The following is a 20,459-nucleotide window of genomic DNA, read 5'->3' on the forward strand; positions in this document are numbered from 1 at the left end:
GTTCCCTGGTGTCAGAACCCAGGACATCCCTCTGGATGGCTTGAGCCCCTGTCAGGGGGCTCAGAGACCTTGGCACAGAGCCCAAGACCCCTGTGCCTTTGATTTTGATCCATGGAAAAAATTACCAACCTTATATGAGAATCTGCAAGCCATGAAAGTTTAAGTAGAATGATACTTAGTTTGTCACAGGGTGAAAAGTAGAATGTTGGGGTTTTTAGAATGGGGGTTTGGGAGCCGAGATGGAGGAAATTGGGCGTGCCTTGTCCTTCTTTCTCCTTCTTCTTGTCCTCCATCTTCTGTGTGATGGTGACACTGCTTGATTGGTTTAGAGTACGGATGGACTGTCTAACATAGGTGATAGGTATTGGAAAATAATTGTCAATAAAGTGCACATAGTTTTTAGTATAAAGAGATAGCACTGCCTCAGGGCAGGGCAGTGTGCCTCAGGATACCTCAGCAGGCCAGAGAAAGGATGTAAGAGATAAGAGACAATAAACAACCTTGAAGACCACAGCTGAAGAATCCTGACTCCTTCTTCGACAGCCGGGCTGGGAAAAGAGACTTTCTAACACATCTTGGGGTCATCCTGACCAGCAGAAATCCAGAGACCCTGGCAGGGTGGGCAGGCCCTGGCACAGGGTGCCCAGAGCAGCTGTGGCTGCCCCTGGATCCCTGGCAGTGCCCAAGGCCAGGCTGGATGGGGCTTGGAGCAGCCTGGGACGGTGGAAGGTGTCCCTGCTGTGCTTCCCCTCTCCTTCCCAGGTGCTGGGAAGACCCAGTGTTATTACATAGCATGGTAGTATTGAGGAAAAAAAGCAAATGGTTGCTGTTATTATTAAAAAAATATTATTACTATATTTTATATATGTATTATATATATATATAATATATTTTTTAAAAATATTATTATATTTTTTCCTTCAGTAATATTTTCTTCTGGGATGGATGCTGCCTGTAATCTTAAGTCTTCACAGCATACTTTCTTTAAAACAATAGATTAAGTTAATAACCCCTTTAAAATACATAAAAGGTACATTTGTATGGCATATGAAAGACAAATATTTGAGTTTCTACTCTAACTCCTTCATAATTTCCATTCCCAGGGATGTGCAAAGTGTGCCAGGGGCTATATCTATCATACTTTGATTCCTCATTCCTAGAAACTCTTTCAAAGGTTGGGATTTTTTGATTATTTTTTCCATAAAGAAACACATTATTTGAAAATCTGATTACCATTGACTAAGGTTTCTCATAGTACAAACTTCTCTCTTCAGCCCCTGATGACACCTCTCTATTCCACTTTACTCATCACCTCTTCCCCTGCTAAGTTTCCCTCTATTCCAAGAGTTAGTTAACCCTTTTCTATCCATTTTTTCTCTTCATTTTGAGGTTAGCCTGTGTTTTACCTGTTGAGGACACAACAGGACCCAAATCTTATCTGCTTTTTCCAGCTACAATGCATCACTTGGTTTAATAAAAGACACTTGGTGCGTCTTCTGTGAATCTCATCTTTTCCAAGCCTCTGGACAAAAGCAGTTCCAAGCTCACTTTCAGGAGTTCCTGACTGCAGCATCCTTCTCTTCCAGTACCTGATGGAATCACTTTATTCAGTTTCTCTGGAGGTTTGCTGTTTGAAAACCCCACAAAGTTCATTAGCAAATGATCATATTTAGTACCCAAGCTGTATTTTCTACATTAATCTGGCTTGCTGAGCCATGTCTCAAATTTCAGGAAATTTATACAACATATTTAAGAGCAACCACAGCAAATGTTCAGATGTATGTGACTTATAATTACAAGATTTGATGCATGTTTTATACATCCTTGCTGAACACAGGTGTTTTTCTAAGGCTGTTTGCAAAATCCAGAAAGTGTGAAGTGATGTCTGCTCCATGCAGGAACTGGGAAGAAATTTCTGTCTCAAAGATTAGGGTCTTATTTTCACAGAGAATTTCTTTTTTGCTGAATATGTGGTGCAGTCACTGCGTTTTAGAAAAAAAAAAAAAAAAAATCTGAGATTAAAATACCTAAACCCAGTCCTGCTAAAAATGAGAACCTGGCAATGATGGTGAGCAAAGGTGTTACTTCAAAGATAGGAGTGGATTTTTGAGATGGTTGGAATGAGTTCCTAAGCCTTCTTGCTCAAATGCAAGCAGTAGGGGTGTCACTCCTCTGGAGCCCAGCTCCTGCTGTGTCTCCAAACCCTTTTGGGACATTTTCCTGCCACGTGTCAGGGCGTGGGGCACAGATCTGAGAGGAAATGCTCAGCTGCCTGCCCTCCTTCCTGGAGAGGAATCCATCAGACTCAGGGATTCAGAATCACCTTTCTCACTCCCTGGGCACATTTCAGCAGCAAGTGGGATTTACCTTTCATGTTGATATTTCCTTGTATCCTTCAGGTGAACCAGGGTCCCAAAGGCTGAGTCCAGCCTCCCCCCGACACGAGGGACAGATGTCCCCCCCGACCTCTCAGAGAGGCACCAGATTAGTGGTACAATCCCACATTCCCTGCAGCTTGCTCCCTCTGGAGATGCTTTGGCCTTGCCAACAGTTTTTTGCTCCTGCTTGAGCAGCCCCTTCCTGTTCACAGCCTCCTCATTCTGTAACACTGAGCCTTGCACAAATACATCAAAACAGGCACTGAAGTACAGCACTATCAAAAAGAGTTTTGCAAGACATTAAACACAGATTTACAATACATTTGTGATGAAACTGGCATTTAAACACAGGGAGAAAAAGCAACAAAAAGGAGTCTCACAGCTGGGCATCCTTTCATGAAATTCTGACGATAAGAAAATATTAAAAAAAAATTTCATTCTGGAGGCAGAAGGTAAACAAAAGGTGTTACAGTCTGAAAATGAAGCAAAAACCCTTCAACAGTCAGCAATAAATAAGTAAAAAAGGAAGAAGGAAAAAAAAAAAAAAAGAAGAACAAAACAACTCCCAGAAAGGTATTTAACATGAAAGAGCTGGATTAGCAGAATCTTCCAAACATGTAAGGAGGGGCAGGAAAAGGAGCAGATGTTGTTAGCATCCTAGCATATATTTTATGAGCTAGAACAGTATGTGCCATGTTCTGCGAAGAATACCTGTAATCTACACCCCTTTCCCCCAAATAAATTGTTGTTTAAGGTTCCCTTTTCTTGCAGTGCATGACATGGGTGTGAAACATGTGAACACAAATGCAGTCAAAGATGCTTCTAGTGCACTTCACAGCAGCTCAGGCTGGAATGGAAAGCCAGGGTTGTGCATCTAATTTTTAGCTATGCTGGATACATGATTGCCTCCTTGAGTGGCAATCACAAGTTATTATCAAAGGGCAACACAAATGGCATTCAGATTTCAGTGCCTGAGCTCATTATGACATTTAGAGCACTTACAGCTTATTGTGAGTTTTGTTGATTGCTGCTTATCCACAGATGACAAATATTGCAGAGCACCTCAGACAACCAGAGCCACTTTCTCCAGTTCTGTATCCCAGCTGTCTCCTTGTTTTGTGGGTAATTTGGCTGTGCTGAGCAGCTCTGCAGAGAAGAGGCAGGAAGGACCTGGCAGCCAGCTTGGGTTCGGTGTGCCATCCCCTGTCCAACCCCACGCAGAAGCTGAGGTCAATTCCCATGAAAACATGGGAATGAATGAAATCTTGCAGACTTTTTCAGGGACTGAAAGCCAAATTTTGTCCCAACTTGGGTCCAGTCAGCCATTTCAAACCCTCTCACCACAAGAGAAGTACCAAGGACAATTCAGCTGAGGTGTATTTCCCTGCAGGAACAGAAATTGGAGAGGGAAGGGCTGGAGCTGTGGCCAGCCTGATATTTAAGGTCTCTTCCAGCCTCAACCATTGTATGATTTCATTCCAGAGAAACAATTAAATCTTCCAAATACCACCTTTAAAAGGCATAATTTTGAGGACATTATTTTTTTCAGGCCGAAACCAGACCTGTTCATTCCTTTCCATCTGGAGATTAAAACCCTGACTGTGCAGGTCAGTGAGTTGGATGTGGGCTGGCACTGCTGAAAGCCACAATCAAATCCCTGCCTGCTGATTAAGCATCATTCCAAGGCAAGTCAAACTCTGCAAAGGGCATTCACCAATTACAGAAACAACCAAGTGGTGTCCCAGGAATGGATCTGATCCACAGGACTGGTTAGACTGAAGTCGCAGGTAGTGCTGCTTTGTAAGCAGTTCTCTGTGTGTGCTTAGGAAAGGGTGAGAGCCTCTTAGTTGAGGCAAGGCTTGCTCTGTCACACACACATTTGGTGAGGCCCTGGAGCTGCTGTATGTGAAAAACAAGGTTCACTCTCCTGCAAAAATTTAAAAGTTTAATAAAGGAAAATAGGAGGAGATAAAATAAAGGAGACAAAGACAATAGAGCAAAGAGTTTAACGGCCAGGTGCTTCTTGGCACTTAGTCAAGTGTTTCCATTTTGGAAACAGCCTTTATATACCATTTTTATTGCATCAGCCTGTTGCATATTCATAAATAATTATGTAAAATATAACTTTTCCCCAGCCTAGTTTACATGTTCCAAGAATTGTTCAGCATGACTCCTCCTCTATCGTAGAAGAGAGTTATTCCCATCCAGGGAATAACATGCAGTGACCCCAATGATTTCAGTAGGCTGAAGAAATGCTTCATTAAGCTATGCTATATTACACTAATACTATATTATAACTATACTAAACTATACTATACTAACGCTAAAGAGGAACCCGTGACCCTTTCCAGACAGTCACGACACAGCCTTGATCCAATTGGTCAATCAATCCAAGGAACCCTCAGCAGAGGCTATTAACAAATCACTCTCAGTAAACAATCTCCATAACACATTCCACATGTGCCAAAAAACAGGAGCAGCAAGTAGAGATAGGAATTGTTTTCCTTCTTCTTTCTCTGAGCTTTTTCACTGCCTTCCCCAGGAAAAATCCTGGGAGAGAGAATTATGTCTCTCTCTGTCCAAAGAGTATGTGAATACCACACCTCCTCGGCTCTGCCTTTTCCAAGCATGTGTAATCCTTGGGTGTGGTTTTAATCCAATCCTATCACCTCCAGTTTTGGGCTTTGGTCCATACTTTCTACTGACAGTGGGTGCTGAGAATTGGTATATCTGTAGCAGGGATCAAATGTTCATTGCATGTTATCCCATTCAATCAGGCATTTTAGCACAAGCATACTTATATCAGCTATTTCGCTGCTATGTCTAAGCTCAATTAACAACAGAAATAAAAACTATATTTTTATAGCAAAGTTATTTTAACGTTATGCATATAGCATCCATTCAAATATTTGCAAAAAGCCAATATTATAGTATGTATCTATAACAAGGAGGAGGAGTTCCCTGGTGTGCAGAAGTCAGACATCCCTTGCACACCCCTCATGGCAGCCTCAGAAGCTAATGCACATATCATTTGCCAGAATTTTTTCTGCAACAGGCAAAAATCTCTGTGAAATAGCCATTTCACTTCCCTGAGCAAAAAGAAGCTTTTCCTAATGGGTTATTAAGTGGAAAGAGTGCTCTGAATTGTGTGTTTTTTACATGTGTCCTCCTCACACTAATTTGAGTTCCCTGCACTGTTCAGGAGTAAACACTTCTCGGGGTTTGCCAGCACCTCTCAGTGATAAAGCTTCTCAGTCAATGGAGATTTCTCTGTTTAATGCTCCAATGAAAACCATCAGGAGCTTTCCAAAGTAGAATAACACACAGTAATATAGGCATCAAACATGTGAAAGAGGGTAAGATTAGATGGGATTTTAGGGAGAAGTTTGAGGGTGGACAGGCCCTGGCACAGGGTGCCCAGAGAAGCTGTGGCTGCCCCTGGATCCCTGGAAGTGTCCCAGGCCAGGCTGGACAGGGCTTGGAGCAGCCTGGGATGGTGGAAGGTGTCCCTACCCATGGCAGGAGGTGGGACTGGATGGTCTGTGAGGCCCCTTCCAACACCAAACATTCTATGATATTATAGCTTTGTCTTTATTCTAAATATTTCTTCCTTCTTCCTTAGCTATCTGTCTTAGCTTACCTTCTTCCCTTACTTTCATGCAACAGCTGCACTAAAACCAACCTCAAGGACCTATCAGCCCATACTTTTGACTCTAAAAGAGGATCCTCTACATACAACTCTGAGACAACTGGAGTTTAGAGAGTTTCAGAGATGTTTCCAAAGCATCCAGAGAGGAGCTATTAAAGTACTTCCCTATCCTATAGCTGTCAGTGATCATCCCTGTTTAAGTCATACTCACAAAAACACAGGAAAAGTTGTTCCCTTCTTTCTGCTGGTTTCTGTATCACTTCTTTAAGCTCATACTGACAACAAACCAATGTCTGTTTATTCGGTGACATTTTTAACCCACCAGTGTCCAAGCAGTTTGCAAAGCACACGCCAGCCCTCACCCACATGGATCAAACCTTAAAATGAACCTGGGAGAAGCTGAGGCAGAGCCAGGGGCTTCCCTGCTGTGGCTGTGTTTGGGTTCCCCCTGGGTGTGTACCCACCATGGCAGCAGGAACCAACAGCTACCAACCAGAAGCCAAGCTCAGGTCGAGCCCAAAATGATTTCACTTTCCCAGCAGACTTTCCCCGAGGTTGGTAGCTAACAGGATGAAATAATGCTGCCCCACAAATCAGCTTTGCCTCAAGCACAGCATTTGGACTGGAGATAAAGCCAACTATGGACACACTGGCAAAGAGGTGAGAGAGTTGAATTTCCTTACAAACATCACAGGCTGCTAAGCTGTGACCCAAAGAAAACTTCAGCAATTAAAACCACCCTGGCTGGTTTACACTCCCCTTTCTCTCTTCTGAGATTTCTTTGCTTTTGTTTGCCAGAGGAAACACAATGGTCTGTGTTTCAAGTTCTTCCTGGAGGTATTGGTAGTCACAGAGAAAACCTGATTAAAAACTTCTCCTGCCATGTTGTTCCTCTATCACACGATGCAATGATTTACATTATTAACAGCAGAGAGCAGAGAAGACCTGCTGAGCCTTTAATAAACTTCCTTTTTCCAATCACTTAAAACGTTCTTTAAAGTTGCAACTGAAGTAATACAAAGCCTGCATAACAGTATACTTGACATTTATGAGCTTGGCAATAAATCAGATTTTTGTTTTTACAATGTCTGCTTTTGATTAATTCTAAAAGTTTACTATAAATACTTCCAGACAAACAGTAGAATGGTTAATAAACTGTATTCTGCTTGCTAATACTTTAAGTCATAATGGAGTAAATGCCTTAAACCATATACATTAAACTCAAAGTACTACAGGAAGCCAAATGCTCACAAGTTTCATTGCTGTGTTCATTAGACAATAATTGTGAGGCAGCCTGAATTTCCTCTAGCCTTGGCATCTATTCATGTAGTGCAGAATTCAGTACAGATTTCTAGATAAAAGCTCCAGTGTTCAAACGTAAACAACATGGGTAATGCATCTTAAACCCTCTTATTTTTGATAATAGAACATGATTAAGTTAGAATAGCAAGAGACTGTAATCTTGATTTGAAAGTCTAGGAAGAAAACCCTCACTATTATTATTTTTCAGCATGACACAAGTGAAACGCAGGGAATGTAATGATGCCAGAATTCTGCCACAGGAAAGGCCTGGCACTGGGCTTTGTGGAGTGCAATTTTATCCCTCCAGGAAACTGTCTCCCCTGCTCCTCCTGGGTCCTTCCCTGGGAGGCTGCCAGAGCTGAAGGGTAATGGAAATATAATGAACAGCTGCAAATTAAATTACGCTGTTGTAATGTGGCATTATTTGGCGTAAATGATTTCGTTGCAATTAAGAAAACAGCTCCGCAGCCCACAGCAGGTGGGTGGTGGTGCAGCAGCACCAGGTAAGCTGGCCTGCTGACAGGAGAGGGAAGATTCTGCATGCAGAAGCAGGTTTGTTGCTCTCCAGCACAAGAAACATAAAGCTGCATTATTAAAGGAGTAACTGATATTGCAGACAATCAAAGTAGCCACTGTATAAACACTCCTGAAGTGTTTGTCTGACTGAGTGCAGAGGCCACATCCAGACCCGTGTAGTGTTCAGATCTCATTAGCACCTCACCAAAGAGGTGTGAAATGATGGATGTGCCAGGCTTTGTTTTCTGCCCAAGAGTTCACTGTTCTCCTAATTACTGCCTGCAACTAAAATCAGCATTTTTAGAAGCTCGTTTTACTTGCAGTTCTGCCACTTGCAGACAGTCCTGCCACACTCAGCAGTCGAAATAAATCAGATTTTATAATAGTTTGGAGAAGAGCATTCAAAAATCATGCTCTCAACACTCTCCACTCTCTGGTGGTTTTTTGGTTGGCGCTGAAACTCATTTATACCTTAGGAAAACATTGTTTTGATTGATATGTCTTTGCCCTAATTACTTGTGAATTTGTTACATTTTAAAAGCAGCCACCATCCTCTATATGAGACAGATAAAGTACTGAACAAGAGGAAAATCAGATAATTGCTCATTAAGGTTGAATACAAAAGAAATAAAGAGGGCATCTTCCAAAAGTTCTCTTGGTCTGTTCCATCCGTGCATCAACAGAGCTGATGCAGTCACAGCTCTTTAGGATGCAAATGAAATTTCCATATAAACGAGGAACTCAAATTCTTTAAAACTCCATTAAGTCAAGGCCTGGTTGAAGCTACCTGGGACAGTGGATGGTGTCCCTACCCTGAGCAGGGGGATTGGAAGGAGATGAGACTAAAGCCCCTTTCCACCCAAAACACTGGGATTCAGTGTTTCTATGGAACATGTGCTCTGTCCCCTCATCCCAAGGGCAGTGCAGACACATTATCAGCACAGCAGAAGGCAGCACAGAAGAGTCATGAAGAGCAAATCCTTCAGCTGACATAAAAATCGACCCAGTCATAGAGAGCAACATGCTTATATCCACCAAAAGCAATGCAACAGCAAAGGGAGAACACATTTGTCAATGGAGTCCATTCAGTGCAAATTTACCAGGAATAGGAAAAAATATTTTTTAAATTCATATTAGTGGACTCAAAGCCTTTATGGTGACTCAAGACAAACCTGAACACATACCTGAGCCGTGAGAGGTTTTTTATGCTCTATTTCCCAGCTGGCCAGCAGTGGTGACCCCAGGCTCAGTCCCAGGCCAGTCCTGTTTAACAAAAGGAAACGGCATCAAGCCATGCCAGGGGAGGTTGAGGTTGGACATCGGGATGGATTTCTTCCTGGAAAGGATTGTGAATCCTTGCCACAGGCTGCCCAAGGCAGTGGTGGTATCACCATCTCTGGCAGTGTTCAAAAAACTTGTGGATGTGGCACCTGGGGACATGGGTTAGTGGTGAACAGGGTGATGGTGCTGCTTGGACTTTATGATCCTGGAGATCTTTCACAGCTTTAATGACTCTGCAATTCCATGTCTCACAAGCTCTCTTTGCTTCAGGGTAATAATTCACTCCCTTTTCAGAGCAGAAGTCAGCAGCCCCCAGGCAGATGTTTCCCCAGATCAGTGGATCAGGGATTTTCCCAGTACCCTCTGCAGACCCCACAATCAGCTGCCATTTCAGACAGGGCAGGAGAGCTCTGCCCTTGTCCAGGCTGCAACTCCTTTTTCTTGCAAAGAACCCATTTGAGAGCAATAATGTCAACACCTGATAAATATCAGTGATTCACATCAGTTGAAGCTCTGAGGACAGAGTGGATTATGATTGTTGCTCAGAACCAAGGCAGTGCAGCTCTTCTCTGTCCTAGAAGAATCTCTATAAACTGAGTATTTTAAAACTAAACCAGCAACTGAGATCTTGCTGCTCTTCTAACCCACTGCTGCCACTGGACACTACCTGCACATTTAGAAAACATCCAATAAAAACAAGAATGCCTAATAGAACAATAAACTAGAAGAGAAGTTAAAGCAGCCAGAGGCTGGATCTTAATTAGAAAAACACCTTAGAAAAAGCCAGAGAAGTTATCAAACTAAAGAACAGAATTATGAGCAAGTTGCAAGGTTCATACTCCATGGATTTCCAAGTTTTAGGTTAAATCTTAGAATCCCAGGATCACTGAGTCTGGAAAATCCCTGCCAGCCCACGGAGTCCCAGCTGTGCCCAGTGCCCACCTTGTCCCCAGCCCAGAGCACTGAGTGCCACCTCCAGCCCTTCCTGGGACACCTCCAGGCATGGGCACTGCAAAGCTCCCTGGGCAGCCCCTGCCAAGGCCTGAGCACCCTTTCCATGCAGAAATTCCTGCTGCTGGCCAAGCTGAGCCTGCCCTGGCCCAGCTTGAGGCCCTTTCCCCTTGTCCTGTCCCTGTTCCCTGGCAGCACAGCCCGACCCCCCCTGGCTGTCCCCTCCTGGCAGGGAGTTGTGCAGAGCCACAAGGTCCCCCCTGAGCCTCCTTTTCTCCAGGCTGAGCCCCTTTCCCAGCTCCCTCAGCCCCTCCTGGGGCTCCAGCCCCTTCCCCAACTCCGTTCCCTTCCCTGGACAACAAACATATTTTTCTCTATCAAATGTTGATGTGCTGAATCCGACTCCCATTCCTCCTGCTGCCTTGGTCCTGCTGCTTCTCAAACCCTGTCATTGAAACCCTCAAGAGCAAGGCTGCAATAACTTCCTCTAAAGCTCTGCACAATCTTGCACCACGATGGGGTTTGGGGACGCTGCATCAGAAACGCAGCTACAGACCCCAGAGGGCAGGAAGCAGAAACTTCTATAAGAAAAGTTTCTGCCTGTGGGAACATAAATCTGGCCAGAATAAAAAATGCCATCTTAGCCATGTCAGCTTCAGATGAGAGTGTGAAAGGTGCCTATCAAGGACCCAGGAATATTTTGGGTTCAGCCTGTCTCCTGGGGACACTCCTTTTCCAAATGCTGTGCCTTGGCTTCCCATGTCAGACAAACAAAGCTTTCAGTGCTCCTTCTTTACACAGCACTCCCGATTTCATCACCAAAGACCACTCTGCTGCTCTTCTTACAAGAGCACCAACCCCTGGGAGGACATCTGAAATTTGTGGTGGCTTTTGAAAAAGGCAGGAGCTCTGCGCCTGGAGACACAGGTCACAGAGGACTGGAGCCAGTCCAAGCTCCTGCTCGAGGCAAGGCCACCTCTGAGGCAAGACCAGGCTGCTCAGGGCTTTATCACTCAGCTCCTGAGATTCTTCAAGGATGCAAACCCCCTCCAGTTTGTTGTCACTCCCAACATTCACTTCGTGGTCCCCCCAGGTCACTGATCCCAGCTCGTTTCTCGTGGTGAATCACAGCAGAGCCCTCCCCCAGCACTCTGCCTTTCACTGGCACCCTTTAATGAGTTTAGAACAGGAGAGAAAGGCCCAAAGGAGCCACAGGTCCTGGCAGCATCATTCACTGTGGCTCTGACACATCCAGCCAGCTCACCTGCAGCGTTTCTCCTCCAAGATCCAATCAAGCCCTTCCCACCCCGGCCAGTGCTCAGCACAAATCTGTAATAATGAGCTGTCAAGTCTTTCACTGCTCCTCCACAGGAGGACCACAATCCCATTCACCCACAGCAGCTCATGACAGATCATGCCTAACCCTCTGTTTACTTCAGTAAAAAGGGACTAATCTTTCCAAGTGGATGAAAAGGCAGCATGTGTACATTACACACATAGATGTTGGTTCTGCATGCAGGCTTCTTTAAAGCATGTAATTCATTCTTCTTCTCTGCAATACAGATTGATGGAACAGGTCAGTAACAAGACTCTCATCAATACATCTGGAGAGAATTAATATAAATGAGTACTTTGCTCACTCAAATGTCCATATTCCCCCCCAGATGGACTCAGCAGGGCTGGCCTTCCCTGCCCCATGATAAAACTAACCTTACAAAAGGAGGATTTTTCCTGGCTCTCCCCAGGTCCTGGGGCTGGCTCCTTGGTTCTCTGCAAATTCTCTGTTCCAGAGTGGCTGCAGGAACAGGAGCACCCAAGCAGCAGAGCTTTGCCTGTTGCCACTGGTGCCTGTGGGAATTCAAACACACGTGGGACTGTGGCTTATTTTATGACAACACCGTGGAGAAATTTTCTGACAGAAAACAAACAGCAACTTTGCATAAGCAGCAGTAATTGCCATTAATAATGATGATGCAAATATTTCTTTTATACAGTTGAATTTCAACTCTAAGTTTTAGGCAATAACACCAAAATTACACATAAAAAGAAATAAGTTACTGTGACTGGACCCTGAAAGAGAGAGCACTGACTGGCTAAGTGTGTGTATCCTCACACAGCCTCTGTGGCTGCTGGCTGGGTAAGCAGCACAAGGAATTCCATTTTCCTCATGAAGTAAGAACCCTGCTGGGTGAGGAAATCAGGATATGGAGGAAAGGAGGAGACAAATTTTGCTGCATTTGAAAACCACCTGTTCCAGACACAGAGAAACAAAGAGCCTGCATGTAGGAGAAAAGCTTCATTAATGATGGAGTTTTAAGGGCTTCCATCATGTCCATCAGGGCATTACTGAAAAATTAGGTATTTCTCAGCTCTGATTTACCTTCCTCTAAATTTTTTACTCTGTCTTTTTACTGATTTATGTTCCTAAAAAGACGAACCAGGAGGCTGCACAGCACAGGAGACAACCAGCCTCGTACCCATGCATATATTAGAGATTTTCTCTTGCCATCAGCCACTGACAATGAGTCTAGTGAGGATCTCATGGATTCCCAGCTTGGTGGAATCTCGGCACTTTCTGCTCATTGTTTCTCCTACCAAACTCCAGGGCTGGGGGACCTCTGTGCTTCCTTGGGATGGAGGACTCTCCATGGAATGCTTCAGGTCCAGGTCTGACCTGTCCATCTCCCCTAGTCCTGCATCGGGTCCCATTCCAGGCCACAAGTCACCCTCAGCAGCTCCAAAAACCACCTAGGATTTTGGGTTTTGCTCTTTGTGGGTCTACAAAGCAGTCATGTTCTGTGCTCACACAAGGCTCTCCAGAGAGAACTGTCTGTAAATCCTGCATATTTTGGGTGCTTTTGGTAAAGCAAGAGCAACCTCCTCATTCTGCTTTCTGTGACACATTCATGGTGCTTCTGATCTCACAGATGTGACAGTCACCTTTGCAGGAAGTCAAGATGGCACTAGAGGAACACCTTAAGCAGGTTTCTAGAGACTTCTCAGGCTTTTACATGGTAATTCACCAACATTCATGTCACCCTTCAGTGCCATCCATCTGAGGCTCCAGAGGGCTGGGGTTACACCTTGACAAGTGTTGGTGCAGCGAGACTTCTGTGATACCCCTGAATTCACCAGCACAAGGCAGTGGTATTAAAGGGGCAAAAAATGCACATTTCCTGCCTATGCTGGTGCCTCTGCTTGTATATCCTCAGGTTTGTCATTCCTGATGCTTATCCAGCCCTGAACTCCACGTTTCTGTGATGATTATGATTCCCAAAGCAAGAGAACAAGCTGACTTTTTTCTGCTGCCTTTGCATCTGCTTCACAGAGAGCCACATTCCACAGAGCAGCTTGCTAGATAGGGAGGGAGCTGGCTTGCTCCCAAAAGCACTGTCACATCCCAACTTCTTTTCCCCTGAAAGTGTTATTTATTAAGAAAGCTCACACTTGGGGACGTAGGAGCATTTTTGCAGTGCTGCTTTCTCAAGCTCCAGCAAATCCATCCGTCCCAGCTTCCAGAATGTTTGCAACTCTCCATCTGCTGCAGCTCCTGCTGGCGTCACCAAACCCTGACAGCCAGGAGTTGCCAAGTGCTGTGACTTGCTATTTTTTGGTTTTGTAGAAAACAAACCATGAGAACACAACGTTTTTTAAAATGATGTCACAACATTAAAAAAAAAATTGCTTGCAGAGAGGTCTTTTCCATTTCTTTCACAAAAATATCTTGCTGCTTACAGAAAATGACAAAGAGAATAAAGCTTATGCATTTCATAGCTGCTCAAAGAGGCCAAGCCCTCAGAACCAGGGTAAACCAAACCTGCACTGCATTACCTGCTTGGAAAATGAGGTTCATTCCCTCCCCTGCTCCCCTTGGGGCTGGTTCTGTAGCCTGTGTTGATGTTCCTTGGAGGTGGCTGTGTGAAATCCTTGGCTCAGCACAGGCAAGGGGAGTTGGGGCTGCTCCCCTAAACAGGCAAGCCCCAAAGCCTGGCCCAGCTGCACTGCAGCCCAGCCTCTGATCCTGCTCAACCCATGCTCTTTGTGACTGAGGCTTCCCTTATTATCTCATTTTTCCTCCTCATTCCTATTTACTTCCCTCTCCTCAGTTACCAAGCTTTTCCCTTCACTCTGCTCTCCCCAGAGTTCACACCAACAAAAAGCATTCCCCTTCACGAGGAGGGAAACCTTTCTGCAGCAGCTGTGCACTGGTTAAAATACACCAGCAGTTGCCTGTTTCTGTAGAACATAAATGCCCTAAAGAAGTCCCCCTTTTTGACTCCCTGTGGCTTAGCTCTGACCCTGCTCTTTGCTGTATGTGAAGTAGCAGAAATGACTGCCAGCGCACCATTTCAGAATGTAATTATATAATTATATACCCATTAAAGGAATATAACCCACCCTTAACCACCTACATGAAAAAAGTGACATGAAATAAACTCTGAATGTGGTAAAAAGTGAAAGTATTTTCAGCTATTCCCTGTGCTAAAATGGTGTTTTAAAGAAATGTGCTTTATTCTAACCAGCAAGATTGTTTTCAATGAAGACAAAACATGGAGCAATCTGAACAGCAATTCAAATTGAAGTCAGATAGATGAGCTGTCACACATTGGAGGTGCACACACAAGGCTTTCTCTCCTATGATGTCAATCATACTTTTCCTCTGATGGATTTAAGAAAACCAGTCCTCATGTTGGAAAAGTGAGAAGAGGTTTTCCTGGTATCCTTATGCAATAGTGAGGTGTCGAAACAAGTTCTAAAAAAGCCTTCTAAGAAGGCTTGGTCCCAGGTTTGGGAGCATTATTGCCCCTGGACTCTGGCTTTACAAGGAAGACTGAACAGGAGTTGTGTCTTTAGCTGCTTAAAGGCAAACACATCATACAAAGAAATGACACAGAACAATCTGGGCAGTTCAGGAGATACAAAAGCTCTGGCTGTGTGGGATCTGTGCTTTTGCCACGTGCTGTAAAATGTCTCACTGACAAAAGCCCAGCAAGAACTCAGGTTGTGACACAAAACTCCTGAATGTATTGAACAGTGAGCTGCAGCCAGTTTTGTGTAAATAAATGGGGAAGATAAATGTTAATGCATGCATGATTTAACTGAAGCATCACAAGTAAAGAGAAACATTTTTACCTTGATGAAAGGAGGAAGAGAAACACTTCCCCAGACCTTTGAATTGTGCTTTACCACAGACATGCTCTGGGTAAGGCAATTTTCCTTCTCTCTCCCACTGAGCCATATTTGTCCCTGTTGCTGCTGTACTGATACCAAGGAAGCATCATCAAGGAAAAATGTAATAACAACCAGTTTGTCATTACACTACCCTCAGCACTAACTGGAGCATGCTGAGCTGTGAATGAGTGTGGGGAAACACTAAGAGACAGCTATTAGGAAAATGGTAAATATCATTTACCCTTCCCATTCTAGAACTGGCACTTTGGAAATCCAGATTTTTTGCTGGATGGACACCAAGTAACTCAGGTCCTCTCTCAATTATTTACCCTAACACAGACCCAAGGAATCATAGAATTGTTTGTGTTGGGAGGGATTTAAAAGATTATCTAGTTCTAAACCTCAAAAGGATCCAAAGAAGTAAACTTTAAGGGCTGGTTCCTCTAATTTCAAAGTAGAAGTCAGTGTCTCAGGTGCCACCTTGAAGGTAGAGGGCAGATGAACCTGACAGCTGAAGGCTGTGGTTGATCTTCTGTTTAAGTCATGTTAAGGATGAAAAATTATAATTGATTTTTGACACTATTCCAAAGTTTGTAACCTCCCCAAGAGAACAAATATTTAATTTCAAAACAATCAAGGGTTTAGAAAGTGCCCGGAAAAGAAACAAAAGAGAGGAGCTGCCTAATTAAACACTAATACTAACAAAAGCTAAAAAGAAAAATGAATGGAAGACACAAATGTTTGGAAATATTGGAATATTACAGCTCTCTCCTTTGTCACTCCTGGTGAAATGAGTACCATCTGTTTACTCTGATATTTAATGAGCAGGGTAGTGCTGGGGAGAGCCCAGCTCAGGCATTTGCACAGCACACTTCATCCTGCTCTCATTCCTGCCTCTGATGGATGAGCCCAGGCACTTGCAAAGGTGGGAATCCACCAGCCCTGGTGGCTGCCTGGCTGCTGGAGGAGGATTGCTGAGCCTTTGCAGGGGCTGCTGCCACAGAAAAGAAGCCAAGAGCAAAGCAAATGAGTGAGGACACCAGTCTGAGCAGAGTTATGGGAACTAATGACTGGGCTGGAATGTGGGAAGGAAGCAGGACAGAGAACATTAAGGGAGGGAAATTAAAGCCTTTCCCAGCTAATGTGAGTTATGAGGGGCTCCTCGTCGCATAACTAGACAATTTATCTTCCTGTAAGGAAATAAAACAAACCTGGGAGAGTAATCCAGCTAATTATGCAATGACTTTATAGACACTGCCTGAACAGAAATTACTTTCTCTATGGGTTGTTTCCTCGGAAATTTTCTGCCTGTTTGCCCACGTAAGAGCATTCCAAAAATCTTCCTTCAGGCTGCACCGTGTCAAAGTGGAAGAAAATAATTTGGTATCAACATGATCTCAGTGAAACAAAAGAGGAGATTTCCTGCCATGGTCCAAAAATCTCTCATGCCTCCACCACCCCTCAGTTAATGGCTAAGGCTGCAAGGGGCTGCACTAGAGAAACTCTGCTCCACCGCTGTCCAGGAGCCTGAGTTTTATTTCTCTCCAAATATAACATCTCTTGCTCTGCTTTATTGTTTGGGTACCAGTGTACCAACATTTGATTCCAAAGAGTTCACTCAGGGAAGGCTGGAGTGGGTTTGCCACTCTCTTGACACAGATTTGAGGACTATTTAGCTGAGTGATCCTGGCTGTAATCTGTGTGTTTAATCTGGTAAAAGTCTCTGCAAGTTAATTGCCAGCCACCAAATTCCGAAACATGAATTTGAGTAGAAATAAAGCAACATACCTCACATGTATAAAATACAGGAGTAGAGCCATGAGAAAGGACACCCCTCACATTGGAAAAGTGGATGGGTGAGAGAGAAAATCCTGCTGGTTTTTTTCCTGAGCAATCCTGAGCATGAGAATGGCTGGAGGTTAGCTAGGAGTGGGACTAGCTGGCTGTGTAAGATGCTGTAACAGCTAACAAAATCCCTTTACCTGGTGCTTAAAACAATACAAGGCACTTTTTTGATCCTTCTAGATAGTGGATGCAGATGGTTCTGGTGGTGGAGGACTGAATTCAGTAGGGTCACACAGGTGTTACTCAGGACACCTTTCAAATCAATGAGCAAGGCACTGCAGACAAGAAAGGCAGTTCCGGACTTCAAGGAGGGGGAAAAAAACTGTATTACAGCCTCAGACAGCAGCCTGAGATGTGAAAATTGTAGGTGATCTTGTGCTACCACCATCTGTAGTAAGCACTTTCTCTCCTTCCACTTTTTTTATCCATGATCTGTACTATAAGATGTGACAATGAGTCAGAAATGTCACATAATTGCACCTCAAAGAGCCCAGGGTAATTGGCAATCACCAAAAGCTGCCTTTCCTATAATTTGCTAAAAGGAATGAAGCTCCTTGTGTGTTTTGGGGCACCACTAGAGCAGAGATGTCTAATTACCAGCAAGTTCAGCTCAACAGCTGTCAACACATCAGCTCTAATAGCTATTTCATAAGGACAAAGACATAATATGGGCTGAAGGAGCTCTTCTGAACTTGTCCAATTTCACTCTGCCACTTTCCCCAACATTCAGTAAGGGTTTCTAAAGAAATTTGTGAAAGACTTAATTCCAGCTGTAGCTCCAGCAGCACTGAACACAGGCTAAATGATGCCCAGGCATTGCTGGTGTCAAGCTGGCAAGGCAGGAGAGCCTCTTGCATGGCTAAATGGTTTTTAATGTGAAATATCTCAGCAAAAAGGTCTAAAGGGAAAGAAGGAGAAGAAAAACTGGGATATTACTGTTAAGACTGTAGCTCATGGAATGATTGAATCACAGGTTTGGGTAGGAAGGAACATTAAGGATCATCTAATTCCACCCCCTAGCATGTGCAGGGACACCTTCCACTACCCCAAGTTGCTCCAAACCCCATTTAGTCTGGCCTTGGACACTTCCAGGGATGGGGCAGCCATTCTCTTCTTAAATTCCTACAAGGAGAATTCTATTGACAGTAAAGGTTTGGGAGTTGGCTGCTCTGAAGTAGCCCATCACCAACAAAGTGAAGACATTGAGGAAAAAGAACAAGCAGTGTCTTGGTGACAGCTGCCCTCTTACAGGCAATATGGCTTTGGCCAAAAACTGCATTTTGCACCATCTTCCTTTCTGCCATCCAGCTCTAAAAAAAATCTGAGAACTATTTCACCAAACTGTGACCTTATGGCCAGAGAGGGACATGCAGCAGCCTGTGAAACCCTACACATTTTCACACTTCTCCTGTTTTAGCTCACTGGAGTCACTAATGCTGAATGAACAGATGAAAGAGCACACAAACCACTTAATTTCTACTCAGAAGCCTACCAGCACCTTTCCTCTAGTTTTTCCCCCACTCAGTTGAAGAAGATACCAAGAGTCAGAAGGAAACTGTGAATGCAGAGGAAACTGTTAGGTGGCACTTGTGGCAGAAATGAAACCTGTGCCTGTGCTATCCCAGCCCATTGTGAGGACAAATTACCCAAGCAGGAAACCCCAAAGCTTGAGCTGCATCTCATTGTATTTGTCCCGTGCCCTGGCACACCAGCTCAGCTTTGTTTAGCCACCACAACGTTAAAGCTCAATTAAAGTGAGCACAGGGCTCAGTGACCTTCCTTAAGAGGTGAGCAATCACCAGGGCTTTGAGATGCTCTCCCTTTGCTCTGGGCCTGCTCTGAGGAGAAAGGAATCGTTAAATGACACTTCCCCATTTAGAGCTACCAGCTCTGAGAGCTCTGCCAGGGGCAGAAGGCCCATCCCAACCTTACTGAGATACACAAGATATGTTTCTATTAATTCTCTTTTGTTATAAGGTTACTAATTCAGGCAAATAATAACTTTCTAGCACAGAAAATGTCCTTCATTAACATGGATCTGTCTTATTTTCAAGCTAGGACAATGCAGCCAGGAGAATTCAGAATCACTGCATTTGTGCTGCCCAGTGGTGGCCACTGCAGTAAGACAGAAGGCTGCAACTCCCTCTTTTTCTATGTATTTTTGTTGGTGGTGCTGGTTTTGGGCTTTATTTCGGTGGATTTGTAGTACAAGTTTATCCTTTTTCTAATAGGGACATAATACAGTCTATTTTAAAAGTATCCAGTGGCTATTCATACATTATGGAAAAGCTGGATATTAAAGATGAAAGGCAATGAGAGCTGCACAGAGAAGATGATCTTAATTTCTCATTTCTCTCTCTCTCCACTCACTCCCCAACACATAAACACTCCTCTGCTGGCCACCCTTGTGTTTTCACACAGAGCACTTAAAATAATCTTATTAAAGTTTATGCTTTTTAAATCTGTTTATTACACCACTCCAGATTTATTTCCTAATCCTCTTTTATTATTTTGATTTTTGATTTTTTTTTTTAAACTGGGGAAGCTATCTGCTTTTTCCCTGCCAGCTTTTAATGAGTTCTTTAATCCTAAGAACAGCAACAAGTGCTCCCACTTTCTGCACTCCCCTTCTGAGGGGCCTTTCCAAAGTGCTTCCTCCTGATCTCTCTTTTCTCTTGCTTACAGGATACTAAAAATTTAAGAAGTAGTTAATAGGAGAGACAGTGTTAAAGTCCAGCTTTTGTGCAGCATTCTCAGGCACCGGAGAGGTGTCTCACAGATACTCAAAATTACATCACCCTTGCAGTGCTGCCAGTCTAAATGACTGCAGACAGCAGTGAATATTGTTCAAGTCATTTCAGAGAGAAACCAAATGACACCAAATGTCACTTCTTCTCTCTTTGCATGATGAGCGTGCCTGGCTTAAAGGAGATGTGACCCTACTGCTCTGGCTTTCCTTCTCAAGTCAATAAATGTAACTGGGAGCAAATGGGAGGAGTTTCTTTCTGCAGCAAAGTCCTGCCACACCGATGGCCAAAAATAATCAAGATATTATTCAGCCTTCCTTTTAGTTCCAAAGAGATTAGCAATACAAGAGGGGGAGACAGAGCTCCCCCCTCTAGTCAGGTCACTGAAAAGGAAAAATGCTCCTAATTAGTCAGGTCACTGAAAAGGAAAAATGCATAATGATTCCTGCAGATAAAGCAAGGGAAACATATTGATTGCATCTCAGAAGGCAAAGAGTAACTTTCTTCTGGATCTCAGACTAGGTGAAGTCCATTTTACTACTAAAATCCTGTAGCAGAACAGCTCCAAGCTTGTGACTTCACACAGTGAGATTATTAATAAATGCATGTACTGATTTC

Source organism: Motacilla alba, chromosome 6 (assembly GCF_015832195.1).
Source record: "Motacilla alba alba isolate MOTALB_02 chromosome 6, Motacilla_alba_V1.0_pri, whole genome shotgun sequence".
NCBI classification, from domain to species: domain Eukaryota; kingdom Metazoa; phylum Chordata; class Aves; order Passeriformes; family Motacillidae; genus Motacilla; species Motacilla alba.